Source organism: Eurosta solidaginis, chromosome 4, assembly GCF_040869045.1.
Source record: "Eurosta solidaginis isolate ZX-2024a chromosome 4, ASM4086904v1, whole genome shotgun sequence".
Taxonomy (NCBI): domain Eukaryota; kingdom Metazoa; phylum Arthropoda; class Insecta; order Diptera; family Tephritidae; genus Eurosta; species Eurosta solidaginis.
In genome coordinates, this window is record NC_090322.1 from 143291353 (window position 1) to 143313093 (window position 21741).

Below are 21741 nucleotides of genomic sequence, written 5' to 3' on the forward strand. Positions count from 1 at the left end.
TGTCGACTCCTGGGACATCATGATTGTCCACCTTGTGACTCGGTGCCTCGACTCAACCACACGTCAAGCATGGGCGCTTGACCAAGGTGCATCCGCAACCCCAACTAACCTTTCAGCTTTCACCAAGTTCGTCGAAGCTCGTGCTCCTGCACTTGAAACCATCGATCGTCATGACTCCGTTAAGTCGCAAAATAGTAACAAGGCGAAAAGTCATGCCACAACTTCGTCAACTTCATCATCGCGATATTGTTTGCGCGCCGAGAATCATAAGTTAATTCAATGCCCAACCTTTGAACGAAAATCTCCTACTGAACGCAGAGATTTTGTTAAATCAAAACAACTATGTTTTAATTGCTTAGGCCCTCACGTGTTAAAGGATTGCTCGTCCAAAGGAACCTGCCGTAAGTGTAAACAACGCCACAATGCGTTGGGATTGGGATTTACACATCGTTTCATCAAAACCTACCAAATCGACTGTCAACCACGTGACAGCAGATTCTGATGACTTACAATCATCAACCGTTCAATCGAGTGATTTGCAGTCAAACAGTAGTGAGGAACCTGCTGTCGTCAACCATGCCACCGCAGGAGCTTGTAAACACTCCAATGTCTTGTTAGCAACTGCACTCGTAGAAATTCAAGTTGAGCACGTGCGTCACATCGCGCGCGCATTGATTGATCCAGGTTCCGAACTGTCATTTATCAGTGAAAGAATTGTTCAACTTCTTCGATTGGTAAAATTGATATGATTTTAGGCGCTGACGTCTACTTCGAAATCTTACAAAATGGTCTTCGGAAAGGTCCAATACATACTCCGCTCGCGCAGGCTACAGTCTTTGGCTGGATACTTTCTGGATCAATCGCAGAAAATCCAGCAATGCCTTCAGCCCGTGTTCATTATTGCTCGCAGGATGACGAAATAAATCATCTTATCCGAAGGCTTTGGCAACAGGAGGAGGTTACCACCCTAAGATCTAAGTTGACTCCAAAAGAGGAGGCGTGCGAAACGCATTTCCAAAGGCCGCACACACGCACCGAAACTGGACGGTACGTTGTCCGATTACCTCTGAAACAATCCGTTTCAGCATTAGGAGATTCACGATCAAACGCAGTTCGTATCCTATTTTCTTTAAATCGACGACTGAACGCCAACCTGGAATACGCCCGAATGTATACCGAATTTTTGAACGATTACGAAACCACTCGTCACATGTCCAAAGTCCCTGATGGCTACGTACCTAAATCAATCATATGTTATTTGCCCCATCATGGCGTGCTCCGACCATCTAGTACGACTACTAAACTACGAGTTGTTTTTAATGGTTCAGCTCGAACAATGAGCGGCAAGTCACTCAACGACATAGTTTACACCGGGAAAAAACTCCAAACTGATTTTACCGATGTTTTACATTATTTTCGTAGTTACAAATACGTAGTCTCGGCTGATGTTAAACAAATGTATCGTCGCGTCTTGGTTCACCAGGATGATTGGGATTTACAGAAAATACTATGGTTGTCAAATGGGAAGTTAGTCGAATACCATCTCCGCACCGTAACTTATGGTCAAGCATGTGCACCCTTCTTAGCCCTAAAAGCATTTAAGCAGCTTGTGATTGACGAAGGACATCGATTTCCACTAGCGACTCCAATCACTCGGTCGATACGTAGACGACGAATTCGGTGGAGCTGACACTATACAGGAGTGCATTGAATTGGTCAACCAAGTTATACAACTTTGCAACGCTGGTCAATTTCATCTTCAGAAATGGTGTACCAATCAACCGACGATCCTCACACATCTGGAGCCCAACCTCTTGGCTACTGAAACCAACATCAAGTTTGATTCAACAAAAATTATTCGAACCCTCGGCTTAAGCTGGAATCCCGAGTCGGACAGCTTTCATTTTTATAACAACTTTATTCCTATTAAGACCATTACAAAACGTAACGTCTTATCTAAGATTGCGCAAATATTTGATCATCTAGGATTTATTTCTCCGATAGTCGTCACTGAAAAAATTCGCATGCAAAATCTTTGGCTTCACAAGCTTGAATGGGATCAACAACTCCCTGATTCGTTACAAAACTCTTGGAAGGATTTTGAGTCTAGCCTCCAAGACTTGCACATTCTCACAATTCCTCGGCATCTAGGTCTTGCTAAATCTGCTTTAGTCGAAATTCATGGCTTTTCTGACGCATCTCTAGCAGCCATGAGCGCAGTCGTCTTAAAGTTTTACATGAGGACAACATTACAGTGAGTTTGGTTCAAGCAAAGACCAAACTAACTCCTATTTCCAGAATGTCAATTCCTCGTCTTGAGCTCACCGCAGCAGTCCTGCTCACTCGACTAACACATAACGTTATTGATGCGTTCAATCTATCATCGGCCTCTGTCTGGATTTGGACTGATTCATCAGTTGCCCTCACTTGGCTCACGAATCATCCCCCAAAATGGAAGTACTTTGCAGCAAATCGAGTGAGCTTCGTTCAAGAAAGGCTACCCACGGCAAGTTGGAGGTTTGTTCCGGGTAAGGAAAACCCCGCGGATTGTGCATCACGTGGTATGACGCCCCGTCAATTGCATTCACACGAACTCTGGTGGCACGGTCCCCAGTGGCTTAAGTTGGATAGCTCGGTTTGGCCGACGAATAAATTCACTCAATCCCAACAAGCAGAAACAGAAGCAAGGAAAAGGAGAGACAAATCCACATTTCACACCAAAACAGATGATTCCGAATCAGTATTACTCGACTACTATTCGGACTTAACCAAATTATTACGCGTCACATCATGGTGTTTTCGATTCGCGAACAAGGCTCGCCGACTCCCAATGATCAACGATGACAAATGGCTATCAGTTGCAGAAATGCAGGATTCTTTACAATTTTGGATAAAATTCGTCCAGCAGATTGCTTTCAAGGAAGAAATAAAGCTTCTATCTAAAACCAAAACCACGGTTGCAAAAACTTCTAGTTCCATTCGTAACCTTAATCCATTTTTTGGACTCTGACGGCTTTCTTCGAGTTGGGGGACGCCTCGAAAACTGCGCATTACCATATGACGCGAAACATCCATATATTTTACCACGAAAGTCTAACTTAGCTAAGCTGATTATTCTAGACACCCATCTTCGCACGCTCCATGGGGCACAAGTTCCACGCTCGCCTTACTCCGACAACGGTTCTGAGCTAGTGACTGATTATACAGCAGAAGCTTTCATTGCAGCCTACAAACGGTTTTCCGGAATCTACGGTGTAAGCAAAACACTAACTAGTGATCAAGAAACGAACTTTATTGGCGCTGACAAAGAACTTAAACAACTTTTCAGTTCAGCATCAAGCGAGATGTCTCGCCTATCTCATTTATTATCAAAGGATGGAACCCAATGGCGTTTTAATCCACCATCTGCTCCAAACTTCGGCGGTCACTGGGAAGCCGGAGTAAAGTCAATAAAACATCACTTGAAACGCGTCATGAAGCGCTATTTATTTTCATTTGATGAATTTACAACAGCCTTACGACAAATTCAAGCTGTACTCAACTCTCGACCCCTGTGCAGAATTGCGGATAATCCTGACGATATGAACTACCTAACAACAGGTCACTTTTTCGTTGGTGGACCCATTGTCAGTTTACCTGAGCCGAGTTTAACTCAGGTGCCTCAATCTCGTCTTTCATATTGGCAACTAACAAAGCGGCTAACTGAACAATTCTGGGAAAAATGGCAAAAGGAATACTTGCAGCAACTACAATCGCGTTACAAATGGCAACTGCCCACAACCTCCATTCAAGTTGGTTCAATTGTCCTTCTCATCGACGAAAGATACCCTCCATCGAAATGGCCATTAGGGAAGGTCATAAAACTACATCCCGGTCGCGATGGGTTAACCCGAGTAGTTACCGTCAAAACCGCAATCACAACTCTGGATCGTCCTATAAATAAACTATGCTTACTTCCTAATCCGGTGAATCAAACAGAAGAAGATTCTGACATTCAACCTAAAGAAAAACGACATACAACTTAATTTCGCCTTTTTCGCAACTATGCATTTGCCCCTTCACTTGGTGCAATGCGGGGAGTATGTTTGACGCATTACCAAATCGTCAGCAAATAAAAAACCAATCGATTTATAACACTTATCAGTATGGAGTAAAAATGATCTGATGGGTAAAACGAATCGGATGGGCAAGGATCCAATTCGTTAGCACCAATGGAACACAGCTTTGCAACGTTTTGGCTATGCAGCTGACTTCACGTTCGCAAGTGACAAAACACTCACTCACCTCTATATTTTCACTGGATACAGAAATAAATTTTCAATATAATTAAGCTTTGTACCTTATATTGTAAAATTAAAATTAAAGTGTTTATTAAACAACAATTGAAACCTAAGCTTTCTGAGTATTCGTGCATTGCGTGAAGAAAAGGGAAGGTAATCCGATTTCAGCGGCCGTACTCGCCAGCGCCTGTGAATTCATATACAATTGCCACCAGAAGATAGGGTGCTCCAATATTTACTGGAAAAGATCGGAATTTGTTGCTGCCATCCACGTAAGTGATAAAAACACATTTCCCTTTTTGTCAAGTTCAATATTGCATTGAACAAAAGTGGAATAGGCTTTTGGGAATTTTGTGTACATATTTTGCGCATTCTTGCTGTCCTTGTTGGGCTTTTCATACTCTCTTTAAGGACTGCAGCTAAATCGGAATCGCCTTGTTTCCGAGTGATGCTGCTGCACGAACGAGAAGATTAGTATCAGCTCTCTCAGTTGAAAGGTCTGCGGCTTCTTTTGTTTTTCCAAATTTTGATTTTTCAATGAATGGCAGACGTGGACGACCAATAATTGGAGTTGCTTTTTTTGAAGCCGCATCTATCACAATCTTCAAACCTGAATTTAGCCACGCATCGTTCTTGAAGATATCTAGCCTCCTGTGACATTTGTTCCACTTTTGAGCTAATTTTACGCAAAAAAATGTAATGTTTAATTTTTTTTCTACTTCATCCGAAATTGTATTGTCTTTCATTTTGCCAACAATGTGTTTCCAAACGGCATCAAATTGTCCTTTTTTTGTGCATTCTTTTCGCCATATTTCAAACAACTCTAATTTATACCGAGGTTAACTAAAGAAAAGAGGTATCAAACGTAAATCGCAAGAAATCGCAATTTAAAATAAATTGCAAATGACACATTATCTGTTAATTAATCTACTTATGAAATTTGAAAGAGGTCAAAAGGGTCAACATTGTATAGAGCTTGCAGAAAGTCAAAGTTAGAGATAAATTGCACCGTTTTAAGGTTATGCAGACTATTAAGTTATTTACAAGTATAGCGACATATATAAAAAGCCTTTTAATTAAAATTATTTATACTTGTATCTTTATTTTCCATTTTAAATAAATCAATTATTGTTAACTTAATTCAAGAAATACGAACTTAAAATTTACCGAACACTACTGAACATGCAAGCAAATTGTAATGGTTGACTTTGACGCACAGCTGTGCACACACAGCTGTGTAACGGTTTTTTATATTTATAAATAAATAAAAATAAATGTAAGGCGCGATAACCTCCGAAGAGATCTAAGGCCGAGCTTCTCTTCCAATTTGCGTCGTGCTCCTCTTGATTTTTCCCTACAAATTGGCCGGACGGGACCTACATGTTTTATGCCGACTCCGAACGGCATCTGCAAGGCAGATGAGTTTTCACTGAGAGCTTTTCATGGCAGAAATACAATCGGAGCGCTTGCCAGACACTGCCGAGGGGCGACCCCGCTTAGAAAAATTTTCTTCTAATTGAAAAATCTTATTTCTAAAATTTTGATGTTGCTTTGCCCGGGAGTTGAACCCAGGGCATACGGTGTGATAGGCGGAGCACGCTACCATCACACCACGGTGGTAGCATAAACAAAATTCACGTGGCTTTTTGTTGAAGTAATTCGAACTAAAAAACAACAAAAAATTATTTATAACGGCACTTTAATTTTATCAGTTTTGCACAGCAAAAGCTGCCATTTCACCTATAGTGCAATGCCAATTTTCTCTGAAAACCGCCTTACAAACATGCATAACTTCAACACATAACTACATAGGAATTATGTGATGTGTAGAAGATAATATATGCGATAGAAGGCAATTGGGAACAACTTTACAACAACTAAGGCATGACGTAGCTGAATGCGTTTGTAACCATTTCAAATATCGTAGGAGTGCGGGTTCGACTCCCACTCCCGGGAGAAAAGGCTTTGAAGAGATTTACAAGGTATAATCGAAACAGCTGTCGCCTTGTCCGTCCTGATGTCACGTTGTTTAAATTTTTCCCAAATTATTAAATAAATTATAATCTACAATGTTTTAACAAATATCATTGCGTAATAAAAGTGCTGTTGTTTAACACTTAACCAATTAAGAGCCGGAAACATATCACTGATGAGCGTGTCATAGCGCTTACGAAGAATGAATCTCATGGCTCGATTCTGTTGCTTTTGCAATTTATAAATTTGGCTATCATTCATTATAAAAAATATGGTTGGGAAATAATTTAAAAGAGGTTCAACTATTGCTCTGTATACCATTATTTTGTACTTCCTCTTTAGAAATTTGCAAGTGCGTTGCATATGGGCCGAACTTCAAGATTTTGATACGAATGGGATGCTACACCACCATATTCCAGGCAGAGATGCATGCAATGGAAGTCTGCGGAGAGGCTCAACCTCGAAGAGCATCTACATTATGTCGTACACCCAGGCGGCCCTGCGTGCCTTGCAATCTTACACAGTCACATCTAAGTTAGTGGATGTGGTGGTCCTTAACGTCCTGGGAGCCAAAAACAAGGTTTTGTTAGGATGGGTTTCCTGACATAAGGGACATGCAGGTAATAAACATGCAGATTACCTAGCAAAGAAGGGTGCTATAGCAGCATTCTATGGTCCAGAGCGCACAAAAGCACACGCCAGGGAAACCTTAAGTAACGGGGAAACTAAACAATTCAGACATCACTGGATTGACTGCAAAAACAGGCCAAACTGTTTAACTGTTTCTGTGAGCTGTAAGATGAAACGCCGGTTCACATTCTCTGCGAATGCGTCGACATGGCAAGGTAGAGACTCTCCCATATAGGTGGTGTGACTCTTAATCCCTATGTGATATGCAGCAAAAAGCCTGAACAGGTACTTAGGTACATCAAAAGCCTCCATACACAAAATTAGGCTGAAAGGTCATGCACAATAGATCTGCACAAAGGTCACAGTGCTTCCAGGACTAACACGCCCATTGTCAAAAACTTTACAAATTTTCTATTCCGCGTCCCACCTACCAAGTTTCATCGCTTTATCCGTCTTTGGTAATGAATTATCGCACTCTTTCGGTTTTGATCGAAAATTTTGATATCGAAAAAGTGGGCTTGGTTATAGTCCAATTTCGTTCATTTGGAATAGCGATCTGAGATGACCGCCCAGGAACCTACATACCAAATTCAAGATATCTCAAAATTTACTCAAGTTATCGTGTTTACGGGCAGACGGACGGACGGACATGGCTAAATGAATTTCTTTTTTTCGCCCAGATCATTTTGATATATAGAAGTCTATATCTATCTCGATTAGTTTATGCCGTTACGGATTACCATTATGCGAACAAAATTAATATACTCTGTGAGCTCTGCTCAGCTGAGTAAAAAAACTAGTAAAATATTGCTAGCTTTCTTGATATACAAGGAAATATTTTTGGGACACCGGTGTTCCATATACGTGAAAGAGTTAAAAATACGGTCATAAAGTACACGTATCACTTAAATAATGTCATATTGTAGACGTATCACTTAAATACGGTCATACATGTACAATGTATGACTTAACCTATGTGAACTTAATACCACAATTCAACTGTATAAATATAGAAACGAGCTATTAAGTACAACTAAAATTTCCATTGAAAAATAATAGCAAAATATTTTGAACAAATAAACGCTAATTTTATTTCGATGAATAAACATAACAACCTTGAATTTGTTATTTTGGTAGATCAAAATCTGCTTGTTTAACCGATTATGAATTTGTATTAATTAACTTATAACGAAAACAAGTAAGGAAGACTAGGTTCAGGTGTAACCGAACATTACATACTCAGCTGAGAGCTTTGGAGACAAAATAAGGGAAAATAACCATTTAGCAAAATGAGCCTAGGGTAACCCTGGAATGTGTTTGTATGACATGGGTTTCAAATGGAAGGTATTAAAGAGTATTTTAAAAGGGAGTGCGCCATAGTTCTATAGGTGGACGCAATTTCAGGATATCGCCATAAAGGTGGACCAGGGGTGACTCTAGAATGCGTTTTTCGATATGGGTATAAAATGAAAGGTGGTAAAGATTATTTAAAAGGCAGTGGGCCTTAGCTCTATAGGTGGAGGACTTTTCGAGATAACGCCGTAAAGGTGGACCAGGGGTGACTTTATAATGTGTTTGTACGATATGGGTACCAAATTAAAGGTATTAATGAGGGTTTTAAAAGGGAGTGGCCCTTAGTTGTATGTGTGAAGGCGTTCTCGAGATATCGACCGAAATGTGGATCAGGGTGACCCCGAACATCACCTGACGGGTATCGCTAATTTATTTATAAATGTAATACCACAGTATTCCTGCCAAGATTCCAAGGGCTTTTGATTTCGCCCTGCAGAACTTTTTCATTTTCTTCTACTTGATATGGTAGGTGTCACACACATTTTACAAAGTTTTTTCTAAAGTTACATTTTGCGTCAATAAACCAATCCAATTACCATGTTTCATCTCTTTTTTCATATTTGGTACAGAATTATGGCATTTTTTTCATTTTTCGTAATTTCCGATACCGCAAAAGTGGCCCTGGTCATAGTCGGATTTCGGCCATATTTTATACCAAGATAAAGTGAGTTTCAGATAAGTACGTGAACTAAGTTTAGTTAAGATATATCGATTTTTGCTCAAGTTATCGTGTTAACGGCCGAGCGGAAGGACAGACGGTCGACTGTGTATAACAACTGGGCGTGGCTTCAACCGATTTCGCCCTTTTTCACAGAAAAAAGTTATTGTCATAGAATCTATGCACACACCAAATTTCACAAGGATTGGTAAATTTTAGTTCGACTTATGGCCTTAAAAGTATTCTAGACGAATTAAATGAAAAAGGGCGGAGCCACGTCCATTTTGAAATTTTGTTTTATTTTTGTATTTAGTTGCACCATATCATTACTGGAGTTGAATGTTGGCATAATTTGCATATATACTGTAAAGATTTTAAATTTTTTGTTAAAATTTGACTAAAAAAAAAATTTGTTTTCAAAGTGGGCGTGTTCGTCATCCGATTTTGCTAATTTTTGTTTAGCGCACATATAGTAATGGGAGCAACGTGCCTGCCAAATTTCATCATGATATCTTCAACGGCTGCGAAATTACAGCTTGCAAAACTTTTAAATTACCTTCTTTTAAAAGTGGGCGTTACCACGCCCATTGTCCAAAAATTTACAAATTTTCTATTTTGCGTCATAAGGTCAACGCACCTACAAAGTTTCATCGCTTTACCCGTATTTGGTAATGAATTATCGCACTTTTTCGGTTTTTCGAAATTTTCGATATCGAAAAAGTGGGCGTGGTTGTAGTTCGGTTTCGCTATTCAAAATGGATCTGAGATGATCGCCCAGGAACCTACATACCAAATTTCATCAAGATACCTCAAAATTTACTCAAGTTATCGTGTTTACATACGGACGGACGGACGGACATGGCTAAATGAATTTCTTTTTCACTCAGATCATTTTGATATATAGAAGTCTATATCTATCTCGATTAGTTTATGCCGTTACGGATTACGGTTATGCGAACAAAGTTAATATACTCTGTGAGCTCTGCTCAGCTGAGTATAAAAACTAGTAAAATATTGCTAGCCTTCTTGCTATAGAAGGAAATATTTTCGGGACACCGGTGCCTCATATGCCTGAAAGGTTGAAAATATGGTCATAAGGTACAAGTATCACTTAAATACGGTCATATGTGTACAATGTATTACTTAACCTATGTGAAATTCATACCAAAATTCATCTGTACATATATATAGCAACTGAGTACAACTAAATTTTCCCTTGAAAAAGAATAGCAAAAAAATAAACAACAACCTAGAATTTGTTATTTTGGTAGATCCAAAGCTGTTCAACTGATTTAGAATTTATATTACGCTTGACGCATTAACCATAAAAAAATAAAATGAAAAACAAGTTAATTAATGCTTGGCGCAATTTATCTCCGAGAAGATTTATGCCGAAATTCTCTTCCAATTTGCGTCTTGCTCCATTTTGATTTTCCCAACAAATTGGCAGACGGGGCCTACATGTTTTATGCCGATTCCAAACGGAAGCTGATGCAAGGAAGATGCGTTTTCACTGAAGAGCTTTTCATAGTAGCAATACGCTTGGAGTGTATGCCAAATCACTGCAGAGGGTTACCGCGCTCGGACATATTTTATTTCCAATTGAAAAACTCATTCTGAATTTGTGATGTTCCTTTGGCCGTCACTTGAACTCTGGACCTTCGGTGTGGTGCGAAGCACGCTCCCACCAAATCACAGCGGCTACTTTTTATCAATAAGTGGTTTGAGATTTTGGCATTCACACAGTTGAGCCTAAATCAGAAACATTTTGGACATATGATCAAACCAAATTTTGTTTATACTTATATAGATTATAACGGTCATCCTGAAAGTGAGCTCATAGAACTGGGTTTCAATTTCCAACTGGAGAATTCTACACTTGTGGGCGGTTTCCTGGAATCCTTTCAGTCAGTAACTAGTGATACACATTTCTGGGTTGGAATTAGACCTAAATTGCCAAATAAGTACAAGTTCGGCACTAACAAGACTTTACCCAGTTATAAAATGGACCGCTTGGGTTCTTATTTTGCATATTTAGTTTGAGAAATATTTTATTTAAAAAAAACTGCTACCACCTTTAAGTAACTTCGACTATGATTATTATTTCTTTTCCTAAACTTTCCCACTGGCTCAGAGATATCGATAAATGCTATAATATCGTACTAGAAGCAGCATTTAGAATTTCTCTTCGGTTCGGAACCAACGAAATAGTACCAAGGAAACAAGTAAGTTTCATTTTAACACTAGTTTGGGTCTATCGAAATAGTTCCAATAAACCAATTACATAGTTCCAAAGGGGAAATATGTATCTAGTTCGGAACTATAGAAAAGTTAATGCAACTCAAACAAACTAGGACATCGCCATATTAAATTCGCCAATTGGAAGCATGTAAAAGATAAATAGATACGCACCAGTTTTGAACTAGAGATTTCTCCTACAGGGTTGCTCTACCTACAGTATTTTTTATTTTCACAAATAAAATTTGTTATTTTTGAATTTTCAGAACCAAACTTAAACTCTTAGGATAAGTATTAAAACCAGATGTTTCTATTCCGGTTACTATTTTTAGAATTTTTAAAGCTTTTGCTTTTGTTTCAAACCCCGAAGTGACTACAAGTTTGTATTTTTACATTTTTTGAAGCTTTTTTGGTTTTGTTTATAATAATTTTAATATTATAAACTTACTGTTTAAACAAGTTTTAAATTGAAATCGAATAAAATTAAAAAAACCCAGTAGTACACTGAGCGGTTTCCAATTTAGTAACAAAATGTTTCAAAAAGGGTTTAAACCGATGAATGGTTGAAAATTTAGGCTCATATTTCTAACCGTGCACTTGCTTTGTTTATGCTTAATATTAACTAACTCAACAAAAATATCGGTACCAGATGAATAAATAACACTGTACAACGCTCGACTGGTTAATACACCAAATAAATTTTTTTGAAGGGAATAATCCATAAGCAAACAAGTAATTTCCCAATTTTTTGATATTGGCTTTCGAAGTTCGAATATGACTCATCTTTATATATTTTATCGATTTATTGTGTTTGAAAAGTTAAAAAAGTGAAAATGGGGACGTGATCTGCCTTATTTTCTTCTTTTATATATATTCATTTTTTTAAGCTTACTGTGGTTAGAATGGGTCCACAATAGAGCCCGAAGGCTGGCGCAAGGGTGCCGAAATGTTGTAACACACTATGCATGTGTATACCGATGGTTCCAAATTAACGGCAGGGGCCGGGTCTGTTGTTTACTGTGTCGATCTCGAAACAAGTAGATCCTACAGGCTGCCAGATCACTGCAGTGTCTTTTAGGCGGAAATTGTGGCGGTAGAGAAAGCAGCAGAAATTCTGGGTCAGCGGGTAGAGACGAGGGAAGCGTCAGGCGCGCCATTATATATAATGATAGTCAGGCGCCGATTAAGACAGTAATCTCACATAGTACTTCATCAAGAAGTGTGCTGGAATGCAAAGAAGCATTACAGAGACTTCGCTCCGGCCGAACCAGATATCTACATATATTTGCGGCCATAAAGGTATAGAAGGTAACGAAAGGCCGATGAGCTGGCAAAGGAGCGGGCAGTTATCGATGAGTTGGCGAAAGTTGTGCCAATGCGTTTGGGAGACAGCAAAAGGAGAAAGGAGTTGCACATGATCCATCAAGCAGGAAAGGCATTGAAAAAAGCGCGGGGCTGCAAAATTTCTAAGATCATTTGCAAATCCTACGATATAAGACTCACAAAGTGGCTCATATCTCCGAAGAGAGAAGAGGTACAGCTTACGGTTTGCATACTGACTGGACGCTGCCTTCTGGCTGGTTTTTAATGTTTAGTCGACAAACAAATTCTGGTTAAAGTATGGACACATTCAGTTTATGCGAGGTTTTTGTTGACCGGCAAGTTCAACCTTACCTGTACAGTCAGAAATTAGAGCCTAAAATTAAAACCATTTATCGGTTAAAGCAATTTTTTAAGATTTTTACCTTAATTCAAAAGTTTAAATTTTAAACTTTAAAACCAAGCCCAAAAAGTTTAAAAAATCTTAATATAGAAACTTGTTTACGTTTCTGGCTTACTAACAAAACCCAAGAGTTTAAACCTATTGTTGAAAATCCAAAAATGAATAGAAGAAGAACACAAGAATGTTGTCAGTGATATCCACAAAAAAACGTCCGACCTCTATGCCAGGAATTTCCCGGCGAACTCCGTTCTTAAAGTGAAGTACCCTGAACTCGCAGAAGCAATATCAGGCATTTCAATGCGCTGGGAGCGAATCCGCTATCTGACTTTCCTTTTTTCTTTAGCAAAACTTATAATGAAGTAGAAGTACGAAGTTCAAACAACACTACAACTAAAAGAGCAGATACAACTATCACATCTAGAAGCAGTAATAGTAGAGTTATAACATTCGAGGTCCTGGTTTTTGATAGCACTTTGCAGTTTGGTCGCTTAACAAACTTCTAGTAACACTATGGACTCATTCAGTCTTACCTAATCTTGTATATATTTTTGGTTTTTTGTTGTTGATATTTTTAACACAATAAATAAAAAACAAACATATTAGAATGGCCCAATTTGCGAATATATATGTATATATTTATTGGAGGCTTACTTCGAAACAGAGAGAAATTACTTGTTTGCTTATGGCTAAAAAGAAATTGGTTTGGTCCAGAAAAAGTGATTTTGTCGTATAGTGTAGTAAAAGCAAGAATAAAAAAACAATATCATATCTCGATATTCGACAAAATATAAAAAGCAGATATATGCTAATCCACCACCCGACACCTTCATTTGCTTATATAAAGTAGACACGTATAAATTCAAAATTCAGTTTCTTTCTTAAACATCAGGAAGTATGTGCAAAGTATTCGCCGTTATAGCATTCTGTTTCGTGGTAGTATCATCGACTAGCGCTAAACCGTCAACCGACATGCGCATACTTAATGGTAATTACGCCGCAATTGGAGAGTTTCCATTTATTTTAAGTAATCGATATGTACTCTCCGGCGCACATTGTGTTTCCCAAAAGGATTGCAATGAAAATTTTACCGTGTAATGTTTTTATCGATTTACACAGCGAATACAATACTTACACTTTCATCTTTACAGGGAAGACGTCAAAAGATTTTCTATTCGTGCGGGTTCCAATGAGTAATCGTTAAAGTTGCTGAAATCGTTGTTCATGAGGATTATTATTATGAAGTACATGACTTATCAATTCTTCGCTTGGAAACACCGCTCGTTTATTCAAACACTATAAAAGCTATCGAATTGGATCCTACGGAGTTACTTGTCGACACAACAGTGACTATAGCTGGGTGGGGACTAACGTCGTTCACCGACACCTTTCTATCGACAAAATTGCAATACACTACCGAAACGGTTATATCGAAATCAGTATGTGATAAAGAAGTAGGCTATGATACTATTGATATATATTGTTGCGCGCGTCCTGTTGATCATGGTTTCTGTGATGGCGATTCTGGTGGTCCGGTAATTTTGGCCGGCAAGCTAGTGGCCGTGGGTACCTTCGTGCTTAAAATTTGTGGCAATGAACGTTCCGATGGTTTTAATAAGATCTCTACACATTTTGACTGGATAAGAGATCACTCGGATATATTTAAAAGGAAAAAGATTAAAAGAACACAAACACACTTACAGAAAACTGAGAACGGACCCAACAAATACACTAAAAAAGAAATAACAACAGAATAGTCAAGGATCTATACAGACAAAAATAAATAAATATTAAAGAAAAACACAAGTTAACTAAGCCCCACCGAAAAATTAGAACAAAAAAATGTGGTATATCAAATAACGTGTAAAGGAAATGCGTATATGTAAATTAATGCAATAATGTTTATACCACAAATTAATGTAATATTTTTATTGTTGTTAATAAATTATATCACGTACATATGAAGATGCTTGGAAGTCTAGCGAAACGTCAGGTAGAAAAAATGAAATAAATATTTTTTATTTGCATTTAGAAAACGATTGGTCAAAAAAGCCTATTACCAACAAAAAATAAATTGACCGGAAAAATCATAAAAATAAAAGGATTAAATTATAAAATAAAAACTATTTTTTTATTAAACGATCATGCTCGATCATTGTAAATCTTACCAAGTAGCGGAACTAACAGATGATCCCTGAAAAGTCACACATTCACACGCACAGTGCACGACTCAGTTTCAAAAAAAAAACAATATTATTTAGCTTAAATTTTAAAATGAGATAATCCTTGCCAATTGATGTATATATATATAATATATAAAACGTGTTTGTTGTTAATAAAATAAGCTTTTTATTATATTGAAGCTTTTAACAATTTTATTCAACTTTATTTTAATAATTTCGTGCGTTTTTAAAGCATTTTCGTGCTTATAAGTTTTGACAATACATTTCATACACGTTCGTATTTGCAATTCTCATTGTTTCTAAATTCGTAAACAATGACTGCAGTTATTCGGTGTGATTTTTCGGAAAATGTATTTTTGTGAAATTGTATACTTAATCCGTGGTATTGTGGTGGTCAAAAAGGTTTTATGCAACAATACTTTGCCTCACAACGCGACAATGTATTTCGTAATGTCGAAGTACTTATATGTGTATGCATTTGATGTGGAAGCTTGAATTTGGGAACACGGTTGCCACTTCAGTCCTTTTGGACCAAAAATGGCCCCTTTCAACCCCATATGGTCCGCTGGTCCCCGTTTCTTAATTTTGGTTCTTGTTCGGCACGGTTTTGGTACTTTTATTTCTTTTTCACTTAAGCAAAAATTCAAATTACTGCTAATAAAATTTTCCGCAAATCTATTACCCACATATAATTTTCAATTTACTTCAATGGAATTCTTACCAAGAAAACTGCTCCATCAATAAAATGTAGCAGAACAATGACATTTCACCTAGGAGATAATTTAGGCGAGGCATTAAAAAAGGAAGTGTTGAATATTAGGGCAAACACATTGTCATTAATTTTTGATGAAATAAGGGACTTCTCAGAAAAAATAATTCTTTTAGTGGTTAGATATTTCCATCGGTATACAGTTATTATTACACAGTTGAAGCTTTTAAGACGCTTGATTTTTAGTCTGAGTTCAAAACTCACACTTACTGAATCTAGGCTCTGATATTAAGTTTAAACTGTTAGGGAAAAAGTAAACATCTATAAAAATAGCATTAACACCATTGCTTAGTTTCATTTACAATTTACTAAGTTTGCCACAACGCAAATTTTTTAACCGTTCTTTAATAAAACCTAACTGCGCTATACATTTTATTTCATTGCAATCAAGCAAAACTAGGTTCACAAAGTTTGGTTTGTGAAAGACATAGACTTATCCTAGAAATGTGAAAATGTAATACCTAAATTTATACTTTATTTTTGTTTGTGCAGTTTGAATTAAAGCCAAGTGTCTCCTTTATTTAAATCTATATATATATAAATGAATGCCATTTTTGGTTGTGATTTTATAACTCAAGAACGGGCTCACCTATCTAAACCAAATTTTTAGGCTTCGTTCTGACTATTCAGTAGATGGTTTGTGTTTTGAAATTTTAAGAATCAGATACCAGGGTCTCAAGATATAGAACAAAACGTGGACCGGGTAACCCTAGGATGTGTTTGTACAATATGGGTATCAAATGGAAGCTGTTGATGATTGCTATAGTATAGATTACTTTTCATGCCCCTCAGTGAGTAGGGTCTCGAGATATAGACCAAAACGTAAGCCCGTATAACCCTAGAATGTGTTTGAACCACATGAGTATCCATTGTAAGTTGTTCATAAATGCTAATGAAAAGAGGGCTTTTCTTTTTGCTGGGTAACTAAGGACTCGAGATATAGACCAATTGGGAACTCGCCTTCAGGTTAAGAGATTTCATTCTTATGTACTACAACCAAATGGTATATGCAATCACATAACAACATAATCTTTTTACCTGAAGGCGCTGAAAAGCGCTCAATGTATGGTAAAATTATTTTGAAAAACACACCAAAAACACATTTCTTTGGTCAGATTCATCCCACTTAGCCAGCGGATTATACGTTTTCATATTAACATACATACATCAATAATAGTTTAGTCATATACTAAATGATTTGTTACCTACTTAGCTACGCTCTTTCGCTCTCAAAATTTATGCACTATCGTCTTAAGCTGGAGACATTGGTGCTTTATCGGTAACCCTATCGGTAACCTTTTAACAGCTGATTCGACCAACCTTATGAGAATCAATGCAATCGATTATTGGTGCCGCTAAGGTCGTAACCGTATCGTAGCCAACCAATTGGGGTTTTGGTTTACCGTCGTAACGATAAACAGCTGATTACGTTAGGGATACGACTACAGCGATACGACAAACGGCACCAATGACTCCAGCTTTAACTAGCTTACTTATTATTCCCACCTACAAACTTACTTTCATTATATTTATATCAACATGTATGTATGTAGCAGGCAGATCGACAAACAAAATAGGCTTTGAAAAGACATCGAACAATATTACGGTGCATTTTTTTTTTTGCATAGAGAAATACATGAATATTTTGTATAGGTAGGTATATAGAGTTTTGGCTCTTAGCATTAAGAAAATTCAAATTAGGAGAATAAATGGCATTCGAGTGTAAACATCGCTGGAGCGTTTTCTTTGGCCTCAACAGCATTCGTTAGCAGAATAAACGAAGCAGCCCAATACGTTCAGTAGTGTCCGAAATTACCGCGGTGCAAATTATTACATAACAAGTAAGGAAGGCTAAGTTCGGGTGTAACCGAACATTACATACTCAGTTGAGAGCCATGGAGACAAAATAAGGAAAATCACCATGTAGGAAAATGAACCTAGGGTAACCCTGGAATGTGGTTGTATGACATGTGTATAAATGGAAGGTATCAAAGAGTATTTTAAGAGAGAGTAGGCCATAGTTCTATGGATGGACGCCATTTAGGGATATCGCCATAAAGGTGGACCAGGGCTGATTCTAGAATGTGTTACGATATGGGTATCAAATGAAAGGTGATAATGAGTATTTTAAAAGGGAATGGGCTTTAGTTCTATAGGTGCACGCCTTTTCGAGAAATCGCCATAAAGGTGGACCAGGGGTGACTCTAGAATATGTTTGTACGATATGGGTATCAAATGAAAGCTGTTAATGAGTATTTTGAAAAGGAGTGATCCTTAGTTCCATAGGTGGACGCCGTTTCGGGATATCGCCATAAAGGTGGAACAGGGGTGTCTCTAGTTGTACGATATGGGAATCAAACGAAAGGTGTTACTGAGCATTTTAAGAGGGAGTGGGCATTAGGTCTATAGGTGGACGCCTTTTCGAGATATCGCCATTAGGGTGGGCCAGGGGTGACTCTAGAATGTTTTTGTACGATATCGGTATCAAATGAAAGGTGGTAATGAGTATTTTAAAAGGGAGTAATCCTTAGTTCTATAGGTGGACGCCTTTTCGAGATATCACCATAAAGGTGGACCAAGGGTGACTCTAGAATGTTTGTACGATATGGGTATCAAACGAAAGGTGTTACTGAGCATTTTAAGAGGGAGTGGGCATGAGGTCTATAGGTGGACGCCTTTTCGAGATATCGTCATTAGGGTGGGCCAGGGGTGACTCTAGAATGTGTTTGTACGATATGGGTATCAAACGAAAGGTGTTACTGAGCATTTTAAGAGGGAGTGGGCATTAGGTCTATAGGTGGACGCCTTTTCGAGATATCGCCATTAGGGTGGGCCAGGGGTGACTCTAGAATGTTTTTGTACGATATGGGTATCAAATGAAAGGTGGTAATGAGTATTTTAAAAGGGAGTACTCCTTAGTTCTATAGGTGGACGCCTTTTCGAGATATCGCCATAAAGGTGGACCAAGGGTGACTCTAGAATGTTTGTACGATATGGGTATCAAACGAAAGGTGTTACAGAGCATTTTAATAGGGAGTGGGCATTAGTTCTATAGGTGGACGCCTTTTCGAGATATCGCCATTAGGGTGCACCAGGGTTGAGTATCAAACGAAAGGTGTTACTGAGCATTTTATAAGGGAGTGGGCATTAGGTCTATAGGTGGACGCCTTTTCGAGATATCGCCTTTAGGGTGGGCCAGGGGTGACTCTAGAATGATTGTACGATATGGGTATCAAACGAAAGGTGTTACTGAGCATTTTAAGAGGGAGTGGGCATTAGGTCTATAGGTGGACGCCTTTTCGAGATATCGCCATTAGGGTGGGCCAGGGGTGACTCTAGAATGTTTTAACGATATGGGTATCAAACGAAAGGCGTTACTGAGCATTTTAAGAGGGAGTGGACATTAGGTCTATAGGTGGACGCCTTTTCGAGATATCGCCTTTAGGGTGGGCCAGGGGTGACTCTAGAATGATTGTACGATATGGGTATCAAACGAAAGGTGTTACTGAGCATTTTAAGAGGGAGTGGGCATTAGGTCTATAGGTGGACGACTTTTCGAGATATCGCCATTAGGGTGGGCTAGGTGTGACTCTAGAATGTTTTTGTACGATATGGGTATCAAATGAAAGATGGTAATGAGTATTTTAAAAGGGAGTAATCCTTAGTTCTATAGGTGGACGCCTTTTCGAGATATCGCCATAAAGGTGGACCAAGGGTGACTCTAGAATGTTTGTACGATATGGGTATCAAACGAAAGGTGTTAATGAGCATTTTAAGAGGGAGTGGGCATGAGGTCTATAGGTGGACGCCTTTTCGAGATATCGTCATTAGGGTGGGTCAGGGGTGACTCTAGAATGTGTTTGTACGATATGGGTATCAAACGAAAGGTGTTACTGAGCATTTTAAGAGGGAGTGGGCATTAGGTCTATAGGTGGACGCCTTTTCGAGATATCGCCATTAGGGTGGGCCAGGGGTGACTCTAGAATGTTTTTGTACGATATGGGTATCAAATGAAAGGTCGTAATGAGTATTTTAAAAGGGAGTAATCCTTAGTTCTATAGGTGGACGCCTTTTCGAGATATCGCCATAAAGGTGGACCAAGGGTGACTCTAGAATGTTTGTACGATATGGGTATCAAACGAAAGGTGTTACAGAGCATTTTAAGAGGGAGTGGGCATTAGGTCTATAGGTGGACGCCTTTTCGAGATATCGCCATTAGGGTGGGCCAGGGTTCAGTATCAAACGAAAGGTGTTACTGAGCATTTTAAGAGGGAGTGGGCATTAGGTCTATAGGTGGACGCCTTTTCGAGATATCGCCTTTAGGGTGGGCCAGGGGTGACTCTAGAATGATTGCACGATATGGGTATCAAACGAAAGGTGTTACTGAGCATTTTAAGAAGGAGTGGGCATTAGGTCTATAGGTGGACGCCTTTTCGAGATATCGCCATTAGGGTGGGCCAGGGGTGACTCTAGAATGCTTTAACGATATGGGTATCAAACGAAAGGTGTTACTGAGCATTTTAAGAGGGAGTGGACATTAGGTCTATAGGTGGACGCCTTTTCGAGATATCGCCATTAGGGTGGGCCAGGGGTGACTCTAGAATGTTTGTACGATATGGGTATCAAACGAAAGGTGTTACTGAGCATTTTCAGAGGGAGTGGGCATTAGGTCTATAGGTGGACGCCTTTTCGAGATATCGCCATTAGGGTGGGCCAGGGTGACTCTAGAATGTGTTTGTACGATATGGGTATCAAATGAAAGGTGGTAATGAGTATTTTAAAAGGGAGTAATCCTTAGTTCTATAGGTGGACGACTTTTCGAGATATCGCCATTAGGGTGGGCCAGGGTTCAGTATCAAACGAAAGGTGTTACTGAGCATTTTAAGAGGGAGTGGGCATTAGGTCTATAGGTGGACGCCTTTTCGAGATATCGCCTTTAGGGTGGGCCAGGGGTGACTCTAGAATGATTGCACGATATGGGTATCAAACGAAAGGTGTTACTGAGCATTTTAAGAGGGAGTGGGCATTAGGTCTATAGGTGGACGCCTTTTCGAGATATCGCCATTAGGGTGGGCCAGGGGTGACTCTAGAATGCTTTAACGATATGGGTATCAAACGAAAGGTGTTACTGAGCATTTTAAGAGGGAGTGGACATTAGGTCTATAGGTGGACGCCTTTTCGAGATATCGCCATTAGGGTGGGCCAGGGGTGACTCTAGAATGTTTGTACGATATGGGTATCAAACGAAAGGTGTTACTGAGCATTTTAAGAGGGAGTGGGCATTAGGTCTATAGGTGGACGCCTTTTCGAGATATCGCCATTAGGGTGGGCCAGGGGTGACTCTAGAATGCTTTAACGATATGGGTATCAAACGAAAGGTGTTACTGAGCATTTTAAGAGGGAGTGGACATTAGGTCTATAGGTGGACGCCTTTTCGAGATATCGCCATTAGGGTGGGCCAGGGGTGACTCTAGAATGTTTGTACGATATGGGTATCAAACGAAAGGTGTTACTGAGCATTTTCAGAGGGAGTGGGCATTAGGTCTATAGGTGGACGCCTTTTCGAGATATCGCCATTAGGGTGGGCCAGGGGTGACTCTAGAATGTTTGTACGATATGGGTATCAAACGAAAGGTGTTACTGAGCATTTTAAGAGGGAGTGGTCATTAGGTCTATAGGTGGACACCTTTTCGAGATATCGCCATTAGGATGGGCCAGGGGTGACTCTAGAATGTTTGTACGATATGGGTATCAAACGAAAGATGTTACTGAGCATTTTAAGAGGGAGTGGGCATTAGGTCTATAGGTGGTCGCCTTTTCGAGATATCGCCATTAGGGTGGGCCAGGGTGACTCTAGAATGTATTTGTACGATATGGATATCAAATTAAAAGTATTAGTGAGGGTTTTTTGGCCCTTAGATGTATATGTGAAGGCG

At 39.0% G+C, this 21741-nt stretch overlaps 1 protein-coding gene across 6 annotated transcripts in view; it reads left to right on the forward strand.

The window, feature by feature from the left end:
* Nost (Nostrin) overlaps positions 1 to 21741 on the forward strand; it is a 388434-nt gene that overhangs the window by 141871 nt on the left and 224822 nt on the right. Inside the window, exon 1 of one of the 6 annotated variants that reach the window (XM_067783191.1) lies at positions 4410 to 4552. The exons of the other annotated variants lie outside the window; for them this stretch is intronic. The gene's annotated coding sequence lies outside the window, so the exon portion shown is untranslated. Of the gene's footprint in view, positions 1 to 4409; positions 4553 to 21741 lie in introns of those variants that run through there. 6 annotated transcript variants of the gene reach the window in all.